General features: G+C 40.5%; 1 protein-coding gene across 1 annotated transcript in view; it reads left to right on the forward strand.

Annotated features, from left to right (window-relative positions):
• The window catches only part of si:cabz01090165.1 (uncharacterized protein LOC100333421 homolog), a 531,188-nt gene that overhangs the window by 259,859 nt on the left and 246,712 nt on the right, over positions 1 to 24,617 (forward strand). The window contains exon 4 of the mRNA XM_050061021.1: positions 11,314 to 11,510. The gene's annotated coding sequence lies outside the window, so the exon portion shown is untranslated. The remainder of the gene's footprint in view (positions 1 to 11,313; positions 11,511 to 24,617) is intronic.

The raw sequence follows: 24,617 nt of genomic DNA on the forward strand, positions 1-24,617 counted from the left end.
GGCGTTTTGCGTTTTTGAGGTAGATGTTAGTTGCCAGGTTGGAGTATTTTTAAACAGCTGGTGCCAGAGTTTTGAGCCTGTGATGGCTAGGTTGCCAGGTTTGAAGGTAGTCAGAGTTTCCAAGGCAAAGCATTTTTAGGAGCTGTTATGTCACAATGGATGTAAGGTTTTGGTGAGTTGTAGGCTCAGTTTTGCTTTCACAACTTTGAGAGAGGGATGGGAAAGGCCTTGGTTGTCACTCTGGAGAGATTGCATTTATTATTTTATTTTAAAATGGCAAATGTCAGAGTTTGGAAACGTGATAAAAAGTTGACCAGGATGAAGGTGGTTGAAATTAAGAGAAAAGCAGGACATCCAGGGTTTCCAGGGCATACTTACTTTTAGTGAGTACAAAGGACACAGTGTACTTTACTTTTTTTCTGTTTGCCTCAGCCCACCACTTACAGGAGGTTGCTCTGTGCACAGTCCTGGTCACATGACTTCACTCATCCTCCAGAGACTTATTATAATGAGCTCCACTTCCTTGTGTCTTGTGGAAATACAGTAAGCTGAGATATGCCTGCAGTGTATTTTTGAAACGTAGGCTCTTCCAGGCTTTGCTCGCACAGCCTCATTGACTCAAAAGGGGCACACCAGGGAGGAAAACCAGGTCACCTTTGTCTTGTAACTTTAAGGGTATTCCCCACCAGGAAATTAATCTCTACAAAAGAATGATGGAGATGAATGTATGTCCACTGTCGTATCAAGACGGATCTGTTCGTAACTGTATGTAAGTGACATTTAGTTGATGTCAGCAGAATGATGTGTCAGGGTTTTAAAAAATTACCACTTTACACTGGTAATTAAATTCAGAGGAAGTATTGGATGATAGACAAAGAAAGCATGAAAATATGGAAAAAAATAGTCTTAAGTCACCATTAATGCTTTAATCCAAGCAGTCATCAGTCTGTCTGTCAGAGGCATATTAGACAATAATGTTAATCATTTATTAGCATTTTGTTTGGTCCCTGTCTCATCATTTATGTCCGTCTTTCTCCCTTTTTTTTGTATTTTGTACACGTTTATCTGTGAAAGTACAGCAGCGCATATGTCCATCTCAGACTCAGATTGCTATTAGAAGGAAGCACACTTAGTACCATTGAAAAGAACGTCTCTGAGTGTCAGATGGAATTGATACTGTTATACAAGACAAAAATAAAAGAGCCTTTGGGATGATGTCAAACTAGGGAGGACACAAAGATGACACAGCTATTTTGTACTTCTGTTGGCATAGGAGAGCACTCACAGGTCTTTTCAACATGATTGAAAGAAATATTAAAGGTGGTTACAGTGACAGAGAAAAGTGGTTTTGGTAGCAAGATTACAGGAAGGTCACCAGGTCGAACACAACTTAATTTTATACCTCTGGAGGTTCATCCTTGAAGAAGCTCACAACCAACATAAACTAGTAAAGCTTGAAGGATTTGAATGGAAGAGATTGGCAAGATTCTAGTTCTTTAGTTCTACAACATTTATCAGACAGCATGTGTATTCCAAAACAGTGAAGGGGCCACATGGCCTACAAAACAATATGGCAGACAGAGAGAAAATTTACAGAGATGGCCGACTCAAAGATGGTGACTGAGTGATGGGGGAGGTTCTTTCTAAACACATGATGTCGGTCAGAAGGACAATATGTGGAGCGGGAGCTCTGAACTTTCTCTTGGTGTGCGCAAATATGTTTAAGAGTGATTTGCATAGGATAAAGGTGCTGGGTAAGTTAAGAGGAGGGCAACTCTCATGCTAAACCCTGTGTCCACATTAAGTATAACCAACATCAACTTAGTGGTGCCAAAGCCAAACAGTGTTACTCAACAACCTCACTACAAAGAGAGCATAACAATTAAACTCAGTGAAGTCAATCAATAATGTACCATGTTAATTGACAAAGTTAAACAGTCTCCCTGTGCCTTTACCATTTCAGTGCTAATAGGGCGGGTGGGTGGGAGGGGTGTTGGATGGGTACAGCAACCACTGACTTTAACCCCGGAGACCCGTGTTCGCTTCCCATAAGATTGTAAAGCTAAACCCTGTTCTTTTTTTCCTAAACCCAACCGTGTGTGATGGCAAAACAAACATTTGATGTTAGGGGAAAAAAGAGATCAATTAGCAGTGTTGTACCAACGTAGTGCATTTATTTTGAAAGAGACTGTATGCAAACAGTACATTTCCTGTGAAACTAAAGTGTATTTTGGAAACAAATGATGCACATAACAGGCAGAACTTGACAGGGCATCCCAGAGCACCGACAGGTAATGTACCCATGGTACCTTTCACGTCATATGTGGACATGGAAGTCCATGACCAAACATCAATATATGACAAGGTTGGAGTGAGAATGTGTTGAGCTCGCAGTCATTGTGTCTAGCCGCTGATGCTAACTAGTTTACTGTTCGGTTAGTGTTGCTTATTCACTAACCAGGAATTCCAGACAGGCTCTTACATCCTCTGGGTCCATGAGGAAAATAAATTTGGTGTGTCTGCTGATTGAGAGCAAAGAGCTGAGGGGCTGCTGCACTGCAGCTGCAGTGTGAAAAGTCCAGGAGAAAGAGAGGAAGATTTTTTATTGACGTGGTGACATCACAAGGTGTTACAGGTAACACTGGTTATTTGTGGTTGAAAATTGGGCCAATGGACTGGGTTTCACACCTAGCTCAGAAAAAATGAAGGATCTTGGAAAACTGGGTAGTCTGAGTTTTGGGGTTCCCTCAGGCAAAGGCACGGGAAGGAAGTAGTTCCATTTCACAATAAAAGTACAGTTTTAATCACACCTATGAACAAGATGATCTGTGGAGTTACAGTGGTCCCAACTAATGTAAGTAAGTTCATCAGAGCACTGGCATCAGACTGACAGGCTAGGACTTGGTGGATTGATTTAAAGTCTGTTCCACAACTCTTGAGCCACACGGGAAATGGCAGAAAAGAAAAAGAAAACCCAGGTAGATTTACCAAAAAAATAAATAAAAAGCTGAAACACTGATTTCCCGCCTATTATGTTCAGAAATTGTCCTAACGGTATCAGTGATAGAGGATTTTTATTCAGACACGGGGTATTGATGTTAACCGTTAAGTCGCCAGATTAGAGTTAACTAAATTGGAGTAATGTGTTTCCCTACAGAAACTACGTTTTTTTTTTTTTTCATTAGAGCAGGACATTGATACATGACAGAATAATGTTAAACCACTCAGCAGCCAGATCATTTTCTCACATTGCTCAGTGTGCATCACAATGTGCTGTTAATTGTTTTGAGGATATTCTTAATTATTTATGACAACTGTTCCAGTAATTTCTGTAGCCTAATTGAATTAAATTTTAGGAGATAGAGAGAATAACAAAGAAAGAGACTGCTATAACAAAAAGCTTTATTCATTTAGTCCTGCACTTAAATACAGCTGGGGAGACATAATTAGTATTATGAAGCAGAAGAGGCAGAGACAGTTATTTTGTAGTAGAGACTCAGTTACAGAAACACTTTATCCTTCACTTCCCACAATGCAACTTGAGAACATCTTTCATGTCATCTTACCTGACTGATAAATGCCCACATCTGAAAGGTACTTAGTGTGACTATTTTACTGTTTATTTACAAACGTCTGTTGGGATTCACTGGACCACAGATGATTTGTCATTTGTTAAAATCTAAACTGGACATGTGAAGGCTTCTCTTGCCATCTTAAATGGTAAGAAACCTCATGTTCTTTGTTCTTCAAACAAAGACAGCTATTTGGCCCTTATCTTCACAGGATGCCCCATTCTGTGACCTAAATGAGAGACTAGTCTTCAACCCTGATTGGACACCACTTTTACGGTGGCATGTGACTTTGTGATGTCACCAGGCAAACTCTAAGAGAAGTTCTGCATTCTTCACTCTCTCTGTCTCTTTCCTTGTGAGCTGTTGACCAGCTCAGATGCTCTTTTCTCCTGGGCCCTTGACCGGCCAAGACATGGCTCTTCCTTCTGGGCTGCTGACCAGCTCAGACCCCTGCCTTGCCCCTAAACCATCGAAGGGGGCAATTGCTCACAGACTCTGGCTGCTCTTGGCCCTAAGAATCGCTTTCCCTCGCTCACAGCAGAAGCACAACCTGGAACCAGAGAAGTTAATGTGCCAAACACAAGGTTTGCAACTAACTTGCAAGCAACAAGGAGAACCAAGTTGAGTTAGCACCCCAACGTCATCCTTCAGCCTTTACTGTCAATATAGTAATTTTGGTTATAGTTATTAATTAAATTATCAATTAAAATTAATAGTTTAGTGAACTTTATGAGACTGATACCATTTACTGGCTATCATTTTTTCCCTTTTCGGGAATGGTGCCCCATGAGGTAACTTAATCTAAATTAAGTCACATTATTAAACAAAATTAATATTTTTTATTAATAATTATTAATATTTCTGATAGCCAATCTGTTACGAGGTCAGGCCCTTGATGAGGCATAGATCCCAACACGTCTGTTTGGACTGGAATTGGTGATCAAAGGTCAAGGTCACTGTGGCCTTTTGTCCGTCTCATTCTTGTTAACATGACATCTCAAGAACATTTCAAGGGAGTTTCCTCCAATTTAGTACAAACTTCAACTTGGTATCAATGATGAATGGATTTGAATTTGGTAGTCACTGGTCAAGATGACTACACAAAACACATGTTTGGCCATAAATCAACAATTGATATGCTAAATATGACAACATTTAACAGACATATCCAGTAGAATATAATGATGCAGTTATGTCATATTATTTTCAAAAGGTCACAGGCCAACTTCACTGTGGCATCATAATCTCTGAAAAAACACTTATCTGGCCATTATTCAACATCTTAACTTAGAAACAGATGGGGAGACATTTGGTCAGACACTGAATTGGTGGCACTAATCTTGATGTCCACCTTGAAATTGTGCTAATTGTGTAGATCTTCTGAAAATGTGTACGAGGCATCCATATGGTAAGATATGTACTGTAGCTTATTTGCAGCAGCATCCGGATTTGAAGCATTGTCATCTGTCATGGCCACATATGATTCTGGACAGACATAGATGTGAACTGTGAGTACAACTTGACTGGTTCATGGAGGCAAACAACCACAAGGTGATAATCCTTTGTGTGTGTGTGTGTGTGTGTGTGTGTGTGTGTGTGTGTGTGTGTGTGTTATATCAGTCAAGTGCCTCTTCAAGGAACATTCAACAAAAAATTTTCAGCTGACACAGATACGGCTTTGCCTTAATTTGTGCCACCTAGAGTGGATGTGTACCTGTTTACATCTATTGGCATCTTTCCACTGACTTTGTATGAATAGTGTAATGTCCTAAAAAAAACTGTTAACATAACCACTTCAAATAGACATGATTTTGGTTTTCTGGTTTTCAACACAGTTTGGAGTTGCCAGGTTTGATTATTGTAACTTGTGTCCCTGAAAATATTTCCAGCCACCAGAGAAAGCAGTAATATTAGAGAAATGTGAGTGTTATTTGGCTTGAGACAGGAGAGCAAGGAAGACTTGCCAGACTGGAGAAGGGCTGCCAGCCAGCTGTATAAAGTTATACACTTTGGGTATTGATGATAGCACTAAAAGGAGGTCATTTGATGCATGATGGCAGAGGTAAGGTTTCGTTAACACTGTGTGAATTCACCAGGTTGGAGAAACAGATGGAGCAATCAGGTAGAGGGATGGGAACATGAAGCAGGTTATTTGATTTTTAAGAAGGCAGAGAGAGTTACGGTTGCCAGGTTGAAGTGAGTTTTGCAGGTGGAAGTGAAAACTGCTTTCTGTGTTGCCACTTCAAATACTGTTAGCTGCAGAGGGAGGTTATATCCTTCATCAGACTGACAGGAGAAGTTACTCATACAGTGTGGAGTTGCCAGGTTGGATAGCTGTAAGTTTGACCTCAGAGATATTTGCCATCAGACATTTGAGGAGAAAAAAAAGGGGGGGTTATTTGGAGTGGGACACGTTATTTTTTCGAGGGAGGAGCAGGGTTGCCAGGTTATATCATTTAGCACTGAAAAACTGACAAGAGAAAAAAGGCACACACAAACAGAGGGAGAGGAATGTTAGTGTTGTCACTTCAGGTTCTATTAAATTTCAGAGGAGGGTTTTGGGTGCAGAATTGAGGTATCAACACTGTTTGATGTCGCCAGGTTGGATTAGTGTTAGAGGCTTAGAAATGAGGTGGTCACGAGGTCTGAAAATCACTACATGATCTGCTCTTGCTTCTGTATTAGAAAATGTTGCCAGGTTGGACTAAAAATGTCTTTACTTATTAACTTCTAAAGCCGAGTGGGTTCCATCAGCAGTTAAAACTAGAGAGAGACAGGAGGTTGTTATAACTGCCCGATTCAAAATATGTTGAGAGATACATAGTTTATTTCAGACAGGAACACCTAAGTCAAAGGACACAGGTCACATTTTTAAGCTTGGATAAACTATCCATGCAGATAATTTTGGTCTCCTAGTATGTTCAGTATGGGGTGTTGCAAAGCTCCTTGTGTGAACTTCATTCATTTACATCCCATCTAGCACTTTGGGCATTAAGTCATTTTCATATCCAAAGCATGCGCAACAGTAACTTAGTATGACCTTCAATTTCACTACTTGCCAGAGTTTAAAGCAGCCACTAGAAGTGAGTGTAGTGATCAGAGCTCCTCTGGCCTCAGTGACGGTTCACTGTGAGAAGAGTTTCAAAGTGGGAATGAAAGTCAGCACCAGCAGAAGGCAATTTCTCCTCATTGTAGTTTTAAAAAATGTCTGCCTGAGCCAAATGGTGTGTGCTCAACACCTCACACACTTAACACTTTGGAGAAGAATAGACTGCTGGTTCACACAAGACACCCCCCATCCTTCATATTTAGTAACGTGTGGCTTCCTACCAAGATGAGAATGCTGGACAACAGCCAGAAGCAGCTTTCATCACAAAGTATTCATGGTTGAATTCCAGATTCAAGCTGATGAATTACAGATTCTGTAGCATCACTGACTTTTGCCAATGGACAAATCTTGCTGCTGTATCCCATTTGAAGAAGAATGCACCACTGGAAACAAACAAAAACAATACATTTTATCATGGTGAGCAACCCAACTGACAGAAAAAAGTGGCATTGTGGCAAATGACATTGTGGTTTTCTGCAAACCATGAATACATTACATTTTCGCATTATAATGTGGTAGTTATGTTTAAATTTTATGTTTTAACAACACTGTGGTTAACGTGTGGTTAGGTTTAGACAAAAAACCACGTGGTTATGCTTCGGAAATGATTGTGTTTTGGTCCAGAGTTTCTGGTTCTGGTTTTTGGGACATGATCAACCCCCAAAGCTGAAAAATTAAGCCAATGCAGAGGTGCTAAAAACTGCAGTTCCTCTAATGGCCACTTGAGGCTGGCTTCAAAACAGAGTAAATCCCCATAGACCCCCATGTTAAAATGGCCAACTTTACAGCAGAAATAAGCATGTTAATAGCCTGGTACAAAAATGTTTTTTGTCTCTATAGCTAATTTAAACAAACATGACAGCTGTACAGGGGGTAACTTACCCGTTAACATTTTATTAAGGCCCAAAGTTACGCATATTTAAGGGTGGGCGGCGTTCAGTGACAGGCTGCCTGCTGATAGTGTCCTTGGCTTCTCAGTCAGATCCACTTCTCACACTTTCACAGCTCGAACCTCTCATCCAAATATGGTCACTTCTGGCTCCAAAAAAACAAGATGGTGATGGCTGAAATGCCAAACTAGAGGCTTCAAAATGGTGGACCACAAACCAATGGGTGACTTCATGGTAGCTACATCCATTATTTATACAGTCTCCGTGGAAAAAACAGTGAAAGGTCACTACAACATGTCTACATTTTGAAGCCCAAAAGCTGCAAGAAAAACAGCGACGGGTCTTTAAAAAAACACAGCACTGTAGAGACTTATAGTTTGAATTAAACCCTACGTACAAACGTATATCTGTGGTTTGCAGAAGTGTACAATGTTAAACAGACAACAGCAGAAAATGTCATTATAGCCTCAAGGAAGTTATGTCAATTAGCTACAGCAAATAAAAACAATTATCTAAATTGTCACCTTGCTAATTTTCAATCATTCAATAACTTGATTAACCAAATAATTGTTTTCAGAAGTACATAGAAGTATACTATGGACATAAATGCAATAGCCTGATCATTAATTTTCTCTCTGGTTTGGAAATGTACTTTTTTCATGGAAATCATCAGCACAGATGGAAACAATCTTCTACCAATCAGCACTCTGATTAGACTTTCTGTTCTGAAATCAAGAAAGAGTCAATATTTTCAGAGGAACACATGTTGGGATGTTTAGTTTTAGAGACAAAATGCTGAGATGGAATGAGCACTGGTATTTCTTGTGTCAGGTCTGTTTTCTCTGTAAGGGATTCACAGGAATGAAAACATTCAACATATGGTCAAATTTAAAATGCATATCACAATGAAGGCACAAGTTTATAATAAAATTCCAGATTGCATTCTGAATTATGTAAACGAAAACAATCTTTTTTTTTAAATGTGGCAGAATTAAAAATTAGCTTTTGATTTGTTACTTGCTTTGTCCATGGTGCCTCCACAAAGACTGGGCATTGTTGTGAGACAGTGAAAGTGGAAGATGACAAAAATATGTGACTTAAGATGAAGGATATGGTGCTAAGCTGATCACCAAATCAGACATTTATGTTACGCCAATGAGTGCCAAACTGCAGCAGCCACAGAGGCAAGTAGCAAAGACAACTGATCCACCCTCTGGCGGTGCACTGCTTGAGGCGCTGATGACACCTGGCAGCCTTGTCAGGTACATTTCCCTGCTGATTGCACACAATTTGCAGGTAAAAAATAAAACGTTGACCTTGTGTGATGGTCGTCAAGGCTCTACATGACTGTTATCTCTGACAGTAAAATACTGAAGAGCAAACAGAGCCAAGCTGGTAACCTTTGGGACTAACAAAAACAATCATAGACAGAGGGTGTGAAGTCCCTCTCTCTCGCCTTGACAGTTTTGCCTCTCTTCATCCCTCTCCCCTCTGTCTCTTAGTTACATCTCTCCTGTCTTTCGCTTCATCACTAAATACCGCTGCCTTTCTCTCTCAGTCGGGAAGTTTCCAGCCTTTCTTCATCCCCACTGAGACACTCAACATTCAGTCTCCCACAGAGACATATGGGAGATGAGTTTGGCCCACTTTCTAAACTGTGTTGCCACAGTTATAAAAAGATCCATTGAGACTGAAGTGGAAAAGACTAAATAGGTGACTGCAGGAAATTGTCTGGGTTTCTAAGCACATTTTCTGGTTGGGAACTGTCAGCACTTCTGTTAAAAAAAAAAAAAGAAATGCTGGCAGTCCTCCTCCTGCTGCCCCGACTCAAATCAGCCCAGCTTGGCAACTCTACACAGGTCTCGAAACTGCGCCTTGTCCATTGTCCCCCTGTCTACACATCCCTCGGGACTATATGGCCAATAAAGGAATAACCCACCCTAGAACTCCAATAAAAACAGTAATCAGTTCTGTAATTTGCATACCTGAGTCTGCAAGGTTGTTGGGAGTTTTTTTTTTACTGTTTCCTGTGGGTACCTGCCAGAAGCAGCAAACATGCTGTCACCTCTAGATATTTCCTGCAGCTACAACTGAATGTGAAAGCAAGAAAAAAGTTTTAGCTATCTAAAACTTTGGCAGGAAGTGTCAGATTTTAATTCTGATCTTCAGCACTCAAGACGGAACAGAAAGAAACCAATTGGAGAGGAGATACAGGAACCACAAATATAGGGGAAAAAAAATCTCTTGTCTTGCTTGTGATTGTTTGAGATGCAGTGTGGAAAATGAGGTAATTTGTTAGCACATTATGCTTTGAATTTGTTTCACAGCCCGGTTGTCAGAAGAAAATGTTGGCGTTGTACATTTCTGCAAACCAGGAATATATTGCAATTGAACTTTTCATACTCATCATATCAACATTTCTAAAGTAACATAGTATATGAGCTAGTATATGAGGTTATGCAACCTCAGTCAGAGGTTAGTTCCAGCCACCTACAGCCTACAGCTAATGTTAACTAGCTCTCCTCCTGCTGATGTCAGCTCAGATTTGTTGTTCACAATTTAGTATTATCAGCAAAACAATAGGGTTGTTCCCTGAAATGTGCCAGATTGACAGGACTTCAGTAGTTTGGAGCCCCGCTTTTAAGCCTGTGCAAAATTGACAAAAGAAAAACATTGGTCATTGCCATATGCAAATGCCATCTTATTTGCCTATCGGCCGATGGCAGTCAACAAAGTGAATATCAGCCGATACCTGACGTGCGGCCGATGAATTAGTGCATTAGTGTATCCATGGTGTGCAGAAATGTATAATGCCAGCCTTTTTTTCTGGTGGTTGGGTTGACTGAAAAAGACTTTAAACTTAGCAATTCAGACCATAAACTCATTAGGAAAATGTTTCATGTCATTTCAGTGTCATTTCCTCAAAGACTTACAATCAGACTTCTCTTTCCAACCATTGGAGTCGCCACCTGCTGGCCATTAGGAAGAATGCAGGTTTAAATTGGCTTCACTTTTCAGACCCAGAGATTACATCTACTTTTTTTATAGTCTTTGATTAATCCCCAACCTTACCCCTAACAAGTTGACGGCAGGTTGTCTCAGTCAACTTTATAGTGTTGATACAGCAAGTGAGTGTTGCTACTGAACTAGCCTAGCACCAAGCAACATAGTAAAAAAAGTGGGGCAGAGGGCACAGAGAAGCTGAGTGGGTTTCTTTACTCTTTAAATTATGATATAAGATTATGTGTTGGTACTCCTGTCTTACTGCTGCCCTGTCAGGCCTGTTTATCAAAGGATACTCACTCACATTTCTCTCAGGATCTGTTTCTTAGAAAAACATCAGTTGTCTGTAGCTGAAGTGTAATAGCTGCAGCCTGACACTGATTGATTAACAGATGGCAGTTTTGCTGCTGTCTCAACTTCGGCTTCACTTCCTCTCTATAGTCTGAGCTCTGTCACTCTGTCATTGATAAGACACAAGGAGGAATGGAGTCTCCTTTTAACCATGATGCTTTCTTTCTCTCAGTCTGTCTTTCATCTTGGTCTGTCCCAGTCCTCTCTCCTCGTCCCAATGATGGTTCCTGCTGATTGAAGGAACATGTCACTTTACCAGCCAAGTTGCCATTTGGCTGCTCTGCCATCCTCTCGAGGCATCTGTCCACTTGTACCCCCCCCCCCCCCCCCCCTTCAGCCTTTTCCCTCTTCTCACCACTTACCCTTTTCTCTTGGTCTCTCTGTGCAGGGAATCTTGGCAGACTTTGACGGACAGCTGGCTGAGCAAATGACAAACTTTGAGAGCTTTTAACGCATGTCTGCTGGGTCCTCCGGTCAAACCAACGTGGGCGTGCGCACCACGATTACGTGAAAGTGAACCCGGATGAGCGCCAGCACTGCTTCGTGCCCTGTGAGAAGAGGACGGCCCCCCTCCCTGTTGAAGAGGTAGGCTGCTGTTCAGTGGGAGACATTTAATGCAATTGTCATGGTGCCAGTGACTGTGGTTTTCAGATGAACTTTTAATTTAGTTTGATAACTGTTATGTCCCAGAAAAAGAGTGTAGCCTCTAAATCTTGAGCTTTGGTTCAGTGACATCAGGCTTGATGCTTCTTCTGCTTCGTGCCCATGTTTGGCTGAGCTTGTTGGTGACAGATCAGGTCTGATTTGTGGAGGTGATTGCCATACCAGGAGTCACATAAAGTTGGGGTGTGTCAGACTCAATCCATACATAGGGCTCACACAGTGGTTTCCCCCAGCTACAGTAACAGTGCATGAGAAAGATCAAGGATCAAGGATTCATTATTGTCATTACAGTTATGCAAATACATGAAAAGAATAAAATGTAGAACTCAGGTCTTTTTGAGCATTGCATAATGAACATTATATGAAACACTAAGTCAACAAATAAGGAACTGACTAAATAAATACATAAATAAGTGAACGGTGCAATGTGCAGTCAACACTAAAATCCTAAAATCTTGAAAACTAAGAAACATAAAAAATAAAATGTGATTTAAATATCAAGATCACAATAAAAGTTACTATTAAAGTAACAGCAGTTCAGGATAGTGTGGTTCAAAAATGCAGTGTAGTGCAGTTTATCTGTCGTATAGCATCTGGAAGGAAGCTGTTCCTCAGCCTGGTGGTTCTTGCCTAGATGCTGCGCAGCCTCCTACGTGAGGGGAGGGGTGCCAGCAGTTCATTTGCAAGGTGGGTTGAGTCCTTCATGATGCAGGAGGCCGTGTCCCTGCATCTGCTGATGTATATGTCTCCAATTGGTGGTAAACCGCAGCCGATGGTTCTCTCTGCAGCCTTAACCACCCGCTGCAGTGCATGTCTCTCTGCCATACCACGCTGTGATGCAGGAGGTGAGGATACTCTCCATCACACACCTGTAGAAGGATGTGATGATTTTAGTGTCCAGTCCCGCCCTCTTCAGTTTACTCAATTTCAGAGGCACTGGTGTGCCTTTTTAATGATGCTGGATGTGTTGTTGCACCAGGTGAGGTTGTGCCAGCCTTGCCAAAGTCCACAATCATCTCTTTGGTTTGACTAATATTGATGATGAGCTGTTAGCAAGGTGTGTGTGTGTATGCAGTGGTGGATAAAGTACCTGAAAGCCACACTTGAGTAAAAGTACAGATATCTTACCAGAATATAACTTTGGTCAAAGTTAAAGTCACCTGTTAGAATATTACTTCAATGTAAAAATACACATTGTATTTAGGGAATGTAGTGGAGTAATCCTAAAACTTCTTAAACACTGCAACAATGTTTTATTACTTCCCTACATTACACCACTGCGTGTATATGTGTGTGTGTAAATTGACCTACAGACTGACATGCATAGCTGGTAGACATCCCTAGTGTGTAGTCTCCTGTATTTACTCAATTGTTCAGTATTTGCTTAATCATGTTTTCAGATTCTGAACATTTCATGTTTCGTCATTCTGTCTGGGTGTCTAGTCTTTGTAGGATATTTGGAATGCATGTTGGATAGAAATAAATAGATTTGGCCCTCAAGTTAGATTCACTGGACTTACTATTACTTTATAAGTAACCTGAGTGCATTGCAGAAGACAATTTCTCCCACAGGGATTAATAAAGAGTTACTCATCTTATTGGTTGTTGTTGGATCTGACACTCAGACATTGCTGTGGTAAAATGTCCTCTCTCCACTTGGCTGGAACAGGTATGATGGATTACTGCTATACTGACATAGTTCCTCCTTTGTATTTTATAAGAAATTAGTTGCTGTCTGTTTTAAATAATTTATCTGTGCCTGCAGCACTTTATTTTTTTATTGTGTAAATTATATTCTCTCTTTTATCTCTTTCCAGTAGGCTCATTTGAATTAAGAAACAAATAGACAAACATACAGCAGATCTAAAGATGTAAAGCCATGCAGTTTTAACAGTATTACATATTCAGTCAGGGCTCAGCGTGTTGAGATAAATTGCCCATCGCACTGTTTCATTTTCACTCAACAGATCTGTGAGCTACCGTTGAATTGTGGAACATTTTTACCCACAAGATAATATGAAAATCAATGAAACGCTGCAGACACTCCTGCTGGGTTTCGTACCTCGATGTCAAACATGATCAACTCCCATCGGCCTTGGCTGCTGGGTAAAAAAAAAAGAAAAAGAAAATTGCCCCCAAAACACCCATTACTCCTTGTTTGACATAGCTGCTTTCTTGCAAGATAAATCATACCATTTGCATTAGTTGAAATGACTGCATCCTTGGTTTATTCTGTGCGTACGTAAAAAGCGGTAAATGAGATTTAAAAGATGCGTTTAAAGGTTAACACCCAGAAATCTACAGCAGGATTTGATGGGCTTCAGTGGCCTGAGGGTGACCTCACTGACAGCTTTTTACAAACTCATAATAGGAGAAGACAACATTTGCAACAACTCGCAATTAGAGAGAGTGTGTGTGTGTGTGTGTGTGTGTGTGTGTGTGTGTGTGTGTGTGTGTGTGAGAGAGAGACAGTGACTTCAGCTAATGCAGCCTTAATAGCCACATTAGTTTCTTTGCTCCGACTGAATCGTTTGAAGCAACTCAGACTAGAAAATAGGTCCATTAGGTAGCTATAGATCTCATAACACACACACACACACACACACACACACACACACACACACACACACACACACACACACACACACACACAGTAACACACGCACACACACTAAACTAAGATTCTGAGACACAACAAACTTGCATGCACATACACACATTTATTCTCTCCTTCTCGTCCTCATAAAACACCCCCTTCCAGACACACACACACAAATATGCATTCACAATTTGCCTTTATTTTGTTAATTTACACACTTTCTCCTTCCACCCCCCCCGTCCACCCCCCCCCCCACACACACCCACACACACATGCAAACAGAGTCATATCTTTCCCTGCTGCCACTCTGTGTCTCATTGAAGACTTTTCTATCAGAACTAATTTGCCGCTGCTGCATTCACTGCGGCGGTGACAGGAGTTTCCTAATGAGACAGAGTGCTCGCAGTAATGGCAGGTGTGGGCCTTGAATCCGAATTACAGTAATGAGATGAACAGGCCTAATGGTCACAAGCAGAATAATAACAAGTACAGACGCAGGATGAGAGTAACAATAATGAGAGCGAGGGCTGGGACACGAGTCAGACGGAGAACAAAAGCAGACTGCTGCTCCTGTGTGGGGTTTGCTCTAATGAATGAACAGAAGAACGGAGAGTTTACAGATCAGTTGATGATGAATATTCAACTCTGGTAGCTTAAATCAAATTTTTCAAGTTTTTGAAGTTAAAGTTAGTTGAGCAGAGTACAAAAAAAGTGCAGCTTGAATACTGAAGAGGTTTCCTTCACCGCCTCCCTGTTGTTTTTGTTGTTGAGTTCTGCAGTGTGACGAGAAAATGGTCTTATAAATAGTCATCATTAGCAGTGAAGCTGCCATGTACGAGCATATTCCTGCAGAGCTGTTTGGCAGAAAGTTTGCCCTCCGTTATCATGTGCATGTGACGTTTTTGGAATAACTGTGTGTGACCAAAAACGGTGCAATGAAAACCTTTTTCATTATTACTATGTAGCCATCGTCCACCTGTATGCAAGTGCACCTCAGTGTTGGAGTGAGTTGCAGAATCCCTTATTATCTTTTAACAAGTCCCTCTTTGTCAACACATGTCTGGTTTCTTAGCCTGTGCTGATGGTTACAGAGCCGGGAAGGTATCAGGTGTAACAGCAATGTGCACAGATTAATGATCTGTGCTCTTGACTTTCACATCTTCAAATTAATAATTCCTACAAACAAAATAACAGAGCAAAACTATCAAACATTTAATACATTTCACTATGTATTCATGGGATGATAACATAGATGTATAAAATAATTGGTGTACCCACTGTGATGTCACCCATTGGTTCATAGACTCCTGTTTGAAGCTTTGAGTTTGGCATTTTGACCATCACCATCTATGATTTTTGGAGCCAGAAGTGACCATATTTGGACAGGAGAGTGGAGATAATCCTAATGCTAGCTGTTAGCTTAGTTAGCACGGTGCATTTACAGCTAATTGTGGTAATGCTAATGATAATGATTTTTGCCACTATTTCATCGGTTTTATTTTTCAGCCCCAAAGATGTGGTATGGATCATAACAAAGTTGAGTTTAACAGAAAAGAAGTGTATCTGCATATCCCTATCCAGATTCAAAACAAACCTCCAACCAACTCAAGCAGCTCATTTACATCGGAGTGTCACTGTTTACAGTGTTTTTCTGTTTCTGTCTTACAGCATCAGGCTATGAGTTGCTTCAAGGCTACACAGTTGTATATTTGGAACTGATAGCAGCCAGAGTTACAGTGACAAACCGGCATCAAGAGTAAAGAAAATGCAGTGTTGACAAAGGGAAGTGTAGTGCATGTGGCAAGCTGACAATATTGATATAAAGGAACATATTCAGTATTCTTTACTTCTTAACTGCCTAGAACTACTGGGGCTCTTACACTGGTCAAACTCAGTCCTCAAGGCTGCTACAATCTGTGTTCAGCTTCAGTTACACAGTTAGAGGGCACTGTTTTTCACATGTATCAATATAATGATCGAGGGTGGACATTGCTTGTACTGTTAATTGATGTTGAAAACAATACATTGTAGGCAACTTCCCAACAACTCTGAGAACAGTGAGATAAACGGCTTGAACAGAAGCCAACAAGAGAACTAGAAGACAAAACAAGTTAAATTGCAAACACTGCATCTTAAAGAAGGCTCCATGGTCGGTCTGAATGACCTAAAGTTCTGTTATTAATATGTGCTGTAAACACAAAGGGACTTTTAGCTCCTGGGATTGAATATGTTTCTCTGGATAAGAGTGTCTGCCAGATCCCATAAATATACCTGTAGATGTAAACATAATGCTGCTGCTGTTGGAAACACTTTGGCAGATAGAGCAGGTCGGTGTGTGTTGCTCTCGGTGTAAACTCAAGGTCAGCAGACACATTACCACCTGACAGCAGCGGTGGACTCAGCCAGGGACCGAGGACACGACCAGCTGCTGGCAGGCCGCTCAGCTTCATTGGGTCTCTCTCTGCGTCGCTTTATATCTTTATTGATCCAGACAGAGCAGCGGAGCAGACAGGCCTATTACGGTACATGGTGTTGGCCACTGTGTTCCTTCTGTGGTCATTCAGCAGCAGAGGTGCAGCGCAGCAGCACCACCACTTCTGTGGTGAAGTTCAATGTGAGAAAGAGGGAAGCAAGAGGAGCTTTTGTCCTACAGCCAGAGTTCAGCATTTACTTTTAAAGTTGCCCAGGCACAGAGTGCATCCTGCCTGTATTCCTGACCTGAACAACCACATAGGAAATACATATAAGAGACTGAGAGACTGAACAGAACTATTGAACATTATAAACAGATGTTGCATGTTCTGAGAACAGAAGCCTGTGCTTGTGCTGTATGACAGGTATTTGAACATGTGACATGCTTACAGTAATCATAAATGCATGCTCTGTAGAGGCAATTACAATGCATAGTAGCCAATATTCAATTATATGTGATATCATGCCTTCTTTACAGGTAGCCTTGAAAACACCCTCAGCTCCACTTCTTTAAAAGAAGCAACATTCCTCCCACTCTTTATATCAGCGTTAGGACTTCACTTTGTTCTTCATCTGAGCAGTGGCAGTTCAGCTTATTCGTTGTTTATATTTACTCTTTGAAGATTTGCAAACTCCCTGCATATAACCCCAATTCCAAAAAAGTTGGGACGTTGTGTCAAACATAAATAAAAAGTAGAATGCAATCATTTGCAAATCCTTTTCCACCTTTATTTGGTTGAATACAGTTCAAAGACAAGATATTTTATGTTCAAACTGAAAAATGTTGATTTTTGTAAATACACACACAGATGCCTGCAAAACATTTCACAAAAGTTTTCTTTTAACAACTCTTAGTAAGTGTTTGGGAACTGAGGACACTAATTGTTGAAATTTGGAGCTTGATATACGACTTCAGCTGCTCAACGGTCTAAGGGTCTCTGATGTTGTATTTTGTGCTTCAGTGGGAATTGGGTCTGGACTGCAGGCAGGCCAGTCCAGTACCCACACTCTGTGCAAAGCCACACTGTTGTTACATGCAATGTGTTGCTGGAATAAACAGGGACATCCCTGAAAAAGATGTTGTCTGGATGGCAGCATGTGTTGCTCGAAAACCTGCCTTCACAGATGTGCAAGTTACCTATGATGCCATGGCCACCTAAGGGATCAAAGGTCATGGCCATTCAATGTTGGTTTTCAGCCTTGCCCCTTATGTGCAGCTATTTCTCCAGGGTCTCTGAATCTTCTCATATTATCAGTTGTAGATGTTGAAATCCCTAAATTCCTTAACAAATAAATAGCACCGAACCATTAAAACCAGGACAAGAGTCTGGCCCAACCAACGAACATGATGAAGTAGAAAAGAACAGCCTCTCTTTTCACATTACAATCTACATTTGACATGTGCTGCAAAATAACCACAAGTTGGGTCACATGTCTTTCAGTTTGATATATCAAACTGTTCAGGTGGTCCAAAAGCTACAAAAGATTCTCTTTATTCCCTCCATGACACCATCCTGTTTTAATTTTTGCTTTAGCAGATAATGCACTCCATCTCTGAGAGAGAAATGTAGTACAGTAAAAAGTACAGAACTTTCTTTTTAAAACTGGTGATGCAGAAGAATAAAGTAGCTTGTAATGGTAGAAATACCTCAAAGTTGTACTCAAGTACAGTACTTAATAAAACTGAGTTTCCTCCCACCTCTGAATGCTTGAAGTCCATATCCTACACCTATAAGCTCATAAATGTGGGCACATTTAACATTACAGTTCATGCTTTATTCAAACTTGTCATGTTATTATTTAATGTCAGCAACTTCAGTGTGCTCGATGCACATTTTCTGCTGGCTGTGCATAAAACTTTGGCTTCAAGTTGTATTCTAGAATAAGGCTACAGTATGTCAATTATATTAGTGCTTCTTCAGCAATAACACACATCCTGTTTTGATGATGAAGTAGCAAATAAAGTCTCCCAAATAGCCTTCACCTTCCCTCACTTTCTCACTCCATCCCTCCCTTTATCTCCTCTTAAGGTGACTTCATGTTAGCAGAGGTGGTGATGAAGAGGATGAGAGTTTTGGTCCTTATCTCACTGATGATTGACTTCATAGCTTAATCCCAAAACACCCCTTGCCCCTACCACTTATCCTTTTGTTTGGCACGTACATGTCTAGCGGTAGGGTGTCCCTTTTCTTGTTGGGATAGAGGTGTAGGGTGAAGTGTTGGGGCTACATGGCCCTGCAAAGGGAGGTTTTACCTAGTTTTAAATTACAGAAACCACACTTTTTGGTGTATGATGGTCCTTTTCTTATGAAACATAACAAAACAAATCACTACTATGCTGATGTCTCAGTTGCTAACCAACTAGTTTCAACATGTTTCACCACAATATGATATTACATTGACTCTTTGGACAACAATACAATATTTGCTGATATCACAAAGTCAACCACAATATGATTTTGACTTATTCAGGGGCCTGTGATCAATATGAGATGAAATTGTATGCCCATTTAACACAGTTGGATAGAAATCCATCCAAATCTTTTTTCTTTTTTTTGCTTTTGGCCATTAAAGATAAAAAAAAATGTTTATCTGTTAATGCAGTAACGTTAACCTCAAATTTGGTCCCAGCACATGGAATACGTTATCCTTCAGGGCTCTCTGTCAGAAAGCTCTTCCTGAAAGAAATGTTTTCATTTGAACCTAAACCATGATCGTTTCCTTAAACTTCAGGGCAATCTGGCTAAAAGTCCTGAAGGCAAACCTCTCCTAACAGCCATAAAATGTGGATTAACAACAAGATCATTTAACATAAGAGTAAAACTCATCTCAATAATAACTGTCACGGTTTAGGGACAAAACAATAGTTTTTTGCTAGTCACACATTATCAACTTAAGCACTTTTACATAGCATCAATTAGCCCAACAGCTAGAGGGGTTTTCCTCCACTCATAGCTTAACAAAGTACATGTGTACATGTATTATTTATACTTTTTCTTACATTTTGTGTAAGTCACTGCCTCTCCTGACAGAGCAGCACAGTTGAATATCAGCCTGCATGCACATTTTTCAGGTTAACATTGTTAAAACAAGCAGCCAATGTTGCTGTGTTACTGCAAGAGGTTAGCGGAGTGAGATGCCCAGCTGGCCAGGTACGTTGTGTTTTCTGAATATTTTATCTCATAACGGCATTGTTCATGTACGGCATGTGCTGTGTCTGTTGACCTGTATTTTTTCAGAAACCAAAAATATTCCCACAGTGCTGATGTAATCAAGCTTAAATACTGTTATCATTATCATCTTTCCCATAGCTGCTTGCCAGTACCTGCCTGGCGCTGATTGACGGTGATGCAGAATTTCAAAATGAAGGCTTATCCTAAAGATGATGATGTGGATCGGTATTTTTACTTTGCATCAGTCATATTAGACTAGTCCATACCCATTGAGTGTACAGTTGCCCACATACAGTTTCACATGGTGTGTGTTTGGGATACAGGTCATAGGAAATTGCAGATAAAATAGTCAGCTGAACCCATTAAGAAGAGCAATGTATTCAGACAGAGTGTTTATGAATTTGATTTATTGAAAATACAGTAGTACCATTGCCAATAGTGGCATCGTTAGTGGGCTAAAACTGTACATTAGTAGTTGAGGTAGCGCGGTGAAAGGCAGATAGTTAAAGTGTTTATATGTTGTATTGACTTAAAAGTTGGGCACACTGGCAGTTCACATGGGAATGGTGCGGCTAGCCCTTGTTGCGGTGGTGGGGGTTGGAATCCGGCCTTCGTTCTTTGCTGCATGTCTTCCTTGCTGTCTTCCTTCCTGTCATGTTTCACTGTCCTGTCCAATATAGGCAAAAAAAACTTAAACTTTAAAGCATTGTATGTAATGGGGGTTGGGGGATAAGAAATGGAACTGGGCCCGTGATATTCCCCTTTTAGTTTAAACACTTATAAGTGGTGATGATCACCCATTTGTGGGTATGGAATATGTTATTTATGGGCATTAATCACTGCAGAGATCTGCTCCCATTCAGCCACAATAGCATTAGTGAGTTCAACCTCTTGTGACAACCGTCCACCTCTGTCTGAAATCACACTATGTCAGACCTGTCAAAACTTCATTCTGAATGCAGTAAACTGCACCTTCAGTTGTCAGCAATCCAATTACAAACTGACCTGTTTCCCCATGCTGGTTGAATACAGACTCTCCAAAACTATATTATGGAGAGTTATTAGAGTGACAGCAGCTGACAGTGGACAGCGTTCAGTGATTATTTTGCAGTTGTGCACTGAAGTCTGGTGTGTGGAGCTCTATTAGAGCTTGTGTTACATCCTTGAATGAGTCATTCCTCCAGAGAAAGCAGTAAATGTCCCCCTTAGCAAAAGTCCACTGATAGGGTTACCTGACCAGTTTACAGTTCTGTCAGTAATAAAACTTGCTTGAAAATAGTTGTAAATATATTGTTTGCTCTGTAACAACAAATATATTCTCCTGAGCTGCTTCTTGATATAGTTTTGTTTTCTCCTCTTGGTGTATTTGGTTTAGTTGGTCTTAAATCCCACTGGGGGGGATGTGTTTTTTTCGAAACTGAACTAAACTAGAGGCTGCATTTGAGGTCGGAGTACCTGGAACTGAATTTTTGATGATGTGGAATCAGGCAGTTTGGACTGTTTGCTGTAAACTTGCTTATTACATCCACACATCAAACTATTCTACCTCACCCCCACAGTTTTGTCAAGTTATCCATCAATGCAAAGTGAGCTATTGTAGAGACTTAAATTGGAGTATTTTTCTTGCTGCACTCTAGTTTATTTTTTATGCTTGATTGCAGGTTGTTTTGGGGATATTCTTAACAGACTCGACTCTGACTGGCACCCCAAATTGTAAAGTAGTGTCACACAGCTACATACTTATGTTGAGTGATCAAGTCTGACTCACAGTCAGTGCTCCAGTTCATACCAGAGGTGTGAGGTGTGGTTGAGGTCAGGGCTCTGTGCAGACGAGTTCTCCGACAGCAAACTGGGCATTTATTTTAGCTTTGTGCACCAGAGCATTGTCACGTTAAAATGGGAAATTTCCAAATGCAAAGTGACATTACTCTTTAGTTTAACTTCAGAGGTTTAGATGATGTTCACTGTGAGTTGGTACATTTTCTTTCAAAATCTTGTGTCTCTAGTAGTCTGTTATATTTGCCATTTCCTAAACTTCCCTTAAAGCAACACAATAGAGGATTGCTCTTTTTACCTCTGCGCGTGCATTTGTTGACAAGCCAACGATACTGGTGAACTTCGTGAAGCTGGCCATGTAATGCGCGATCATCATGTCTTCAGAACAGGTAAAGTAGCCTTATAGCATTTTGTACGTACATGATTAGGCCCATTGCTTCAGTTATTCATTCATTTTCAAAACTCAGAAATGAGTTGCTCTCTGCATGTCAGGGCTGACCTTCATTTTCAAAACTCAGAAATGAGTTGCTCTCTGCATGTCAGGGCTGACCTCCTCCTCACAGCGCGTGCACACACACATGCACACACACACACACACACACACTCACATGCACACACGCACACACAAACTCAACAGAGTGAAGTCAGACAACAGCAGAGAGGCTGTGGTGCAGATGAAGGGAATATAACTTCAAGATTACTCAAGTCGAGCTCTTGTTTTATCGCTCTCCCGTTTTCTTTGTCTTCTCGGACAACACCTTCACCTTCTTCCTTTTCTTTGTCGCTTCAGCCATGACAACCACGTTTAACTTGGTTCACCTCGGTTCGGCTACGCTACTTTAAAGACAGGAGGGGGATATGACGTATGCTGTAAAGCAGCAACATTTTGTAGTCTTTTTTGTGTCCGGGTTCCTACCCGAACCCCGAAACTGCATAGTGCCAGTGCCAGTGAAAAGGATGCTCTCAAGCAATGACGGAGGTGTCATCCAACCTGTTGTGAGTTGATGTACCATCACAAGGATCTTGAATACAGTATATATTTTGACAGCTCAAAAACTCCATTGTGTTGCTTTAAAGGGCACCATTATTTATTTATTTTTGAAGGTTTTTATATCAATCTGTAGCTTTCCAGTAGTGTTCCTGGTGTATAAAAATCCAAAAAATTCTAATTTTGTATGTATGTTTTAGCATCACCTCTAGTTTAGCATTGCTTCTATTTGAAAAACATGGAGATGTACCTGCCCTTTAATCTATTTGTCCATTCTAATATTTACATTCATTAAGCTAATAGTACAGGGGAAGAAAAACCACAAGACTAGCACCTAATAATTAGTATTCTTTCCATGTGTTTCCCCAAGTGATGATATTAACATTTTTGTGTATTTCTTTGTGTTTCACTCTCAATATTTTCTCTGAGCTCAGATTCCCATTTCCTTTTTATTTGCTCTGTGTTATCTCGTGCCACAGCGGCAATTGTAGTCAGTTCCATAAAGCACCAGGCTCTTCGACTGTCTGTCTAATTAGTTCAGCGCTTTCCTTAACGATGGCTGGTTTTCTGCCAAAGTGCCAGAGCTGCTAAAAACAGTAGATGAGCTTCTTTTGGCTGCTGTTTGGCATTTTTCTCCTTTCTTGTTGTTCAGTTTGTTGAGGGTCAGGTCACCTGTATTTGAGCCCAGAACTGTAGCAACTGCCTTTTATTCACAGAGCAGTTGATTTCTTTATTTGTCATTAAGGAAAGTCATTTTTCAAATATGTTTTAGTGCCAGTAGTGATAAAGGCAGATTTGTATGTGTGTGTGTGTGTGTGTGTGTGTGTGTGTGTATACAACTGTGTGTTAACATGTCTGTGCTTTAGAGATAGAAGAAACACTCTGTTGCCAAAATTCATTTTCTTGGCATGTCTTTATCATTTGATTGGCAGCAGTGCACTCACTCCTATAAAAACACAAGATATCGTGTGTTTACCATTTTACAGCAGTCTAAACAACAGTTTCTGCATCTTTTAGTGTGTGTGTGTGTGTGTGTGTGTGTGAGAGAGGGAGGAAGAGAGAAGCCATTTGACTTAGATCAATCAAAGCAAGAGCTCTTCAGATTTCTCTTTCATCAACTAAATGACCACTACCACATGATGTTGCTCACTCAAAGAGGTTTCTTTGAGTGAGCAACATCATAGAGTAAAAGGTATTTAAATATCATGTAGGCTGAAGAAACACACACACACACTCACACACACACACACACGCACACACACACACACACACACACACACACACACACACACACTGAATGATTCCCAAGCTGTCAAGTGAGGTAGAGGGTTCAACCCCTTGTGTCATTAGTTACGTATGTCTTCACAGTACAAGCAGTACTGAAAATCTAAACTCAAGTAAAAGTTAAATTACTGCCTTAAAAAATGACTCAAGTAAAAGAGAAAATTAAAAAAATAAATGCAAACAAAAAGTACCTGGTTTGTAAGTCACTCAAAGTACAAGTTAGTTTTCGTATGGGCCAGTGCAAAATAATAAAAAACACCACTTGTTTTGCAGGTTGGCTTATCAATCAAATAGGGATAAGCTGTAGAATGGAGACAGTTTTTGTGCATAATTTGTCACAGAATATATCGTACAGTGTTGCACAACTTGTCACAAATCACAATAAAAAGTAAGAGAAGTGTCACTTACCCCTCACTCACCCACTCATGCTAGGTGGAGATAAAAACAACATTTCTGGGACTGAAGTTAGCAAAAGCTTGGACAGCTGTGAGTTCTGAAGGTCAGGCTGACGAGGCAGAATGGACATCCAGCAGTAACTACACTGAACAAAAATATAAACGCAACACTTTTGTTTTTGCTCCCATTTTTCATGAGCTGAACTCAAAGATCTAAAACATTTTCTATACACACAAAAGACCATTTCTCACAAATATTGTTAACAAATCTGTCTAAATCTGTGTTAGTGAGCACTTCTCCTTTGCCGAGATAATCCATCCCATCTCACAGGTGTGGCATAT

Source organism: Epinephelus moara, chromosome 2 (assembly GCF_006386435.1).
Source record: "Epinephelus moara isolate mb chromosome 2, YSFRI_EMoa_1.0, whole genome shotgun sequence".
Lineage (NCBI taxonomy): Eukaryota > Metazoa > Chordata > Actinopteri > Perciformes > Serranidae > Epinephelus > Epinephelus moara.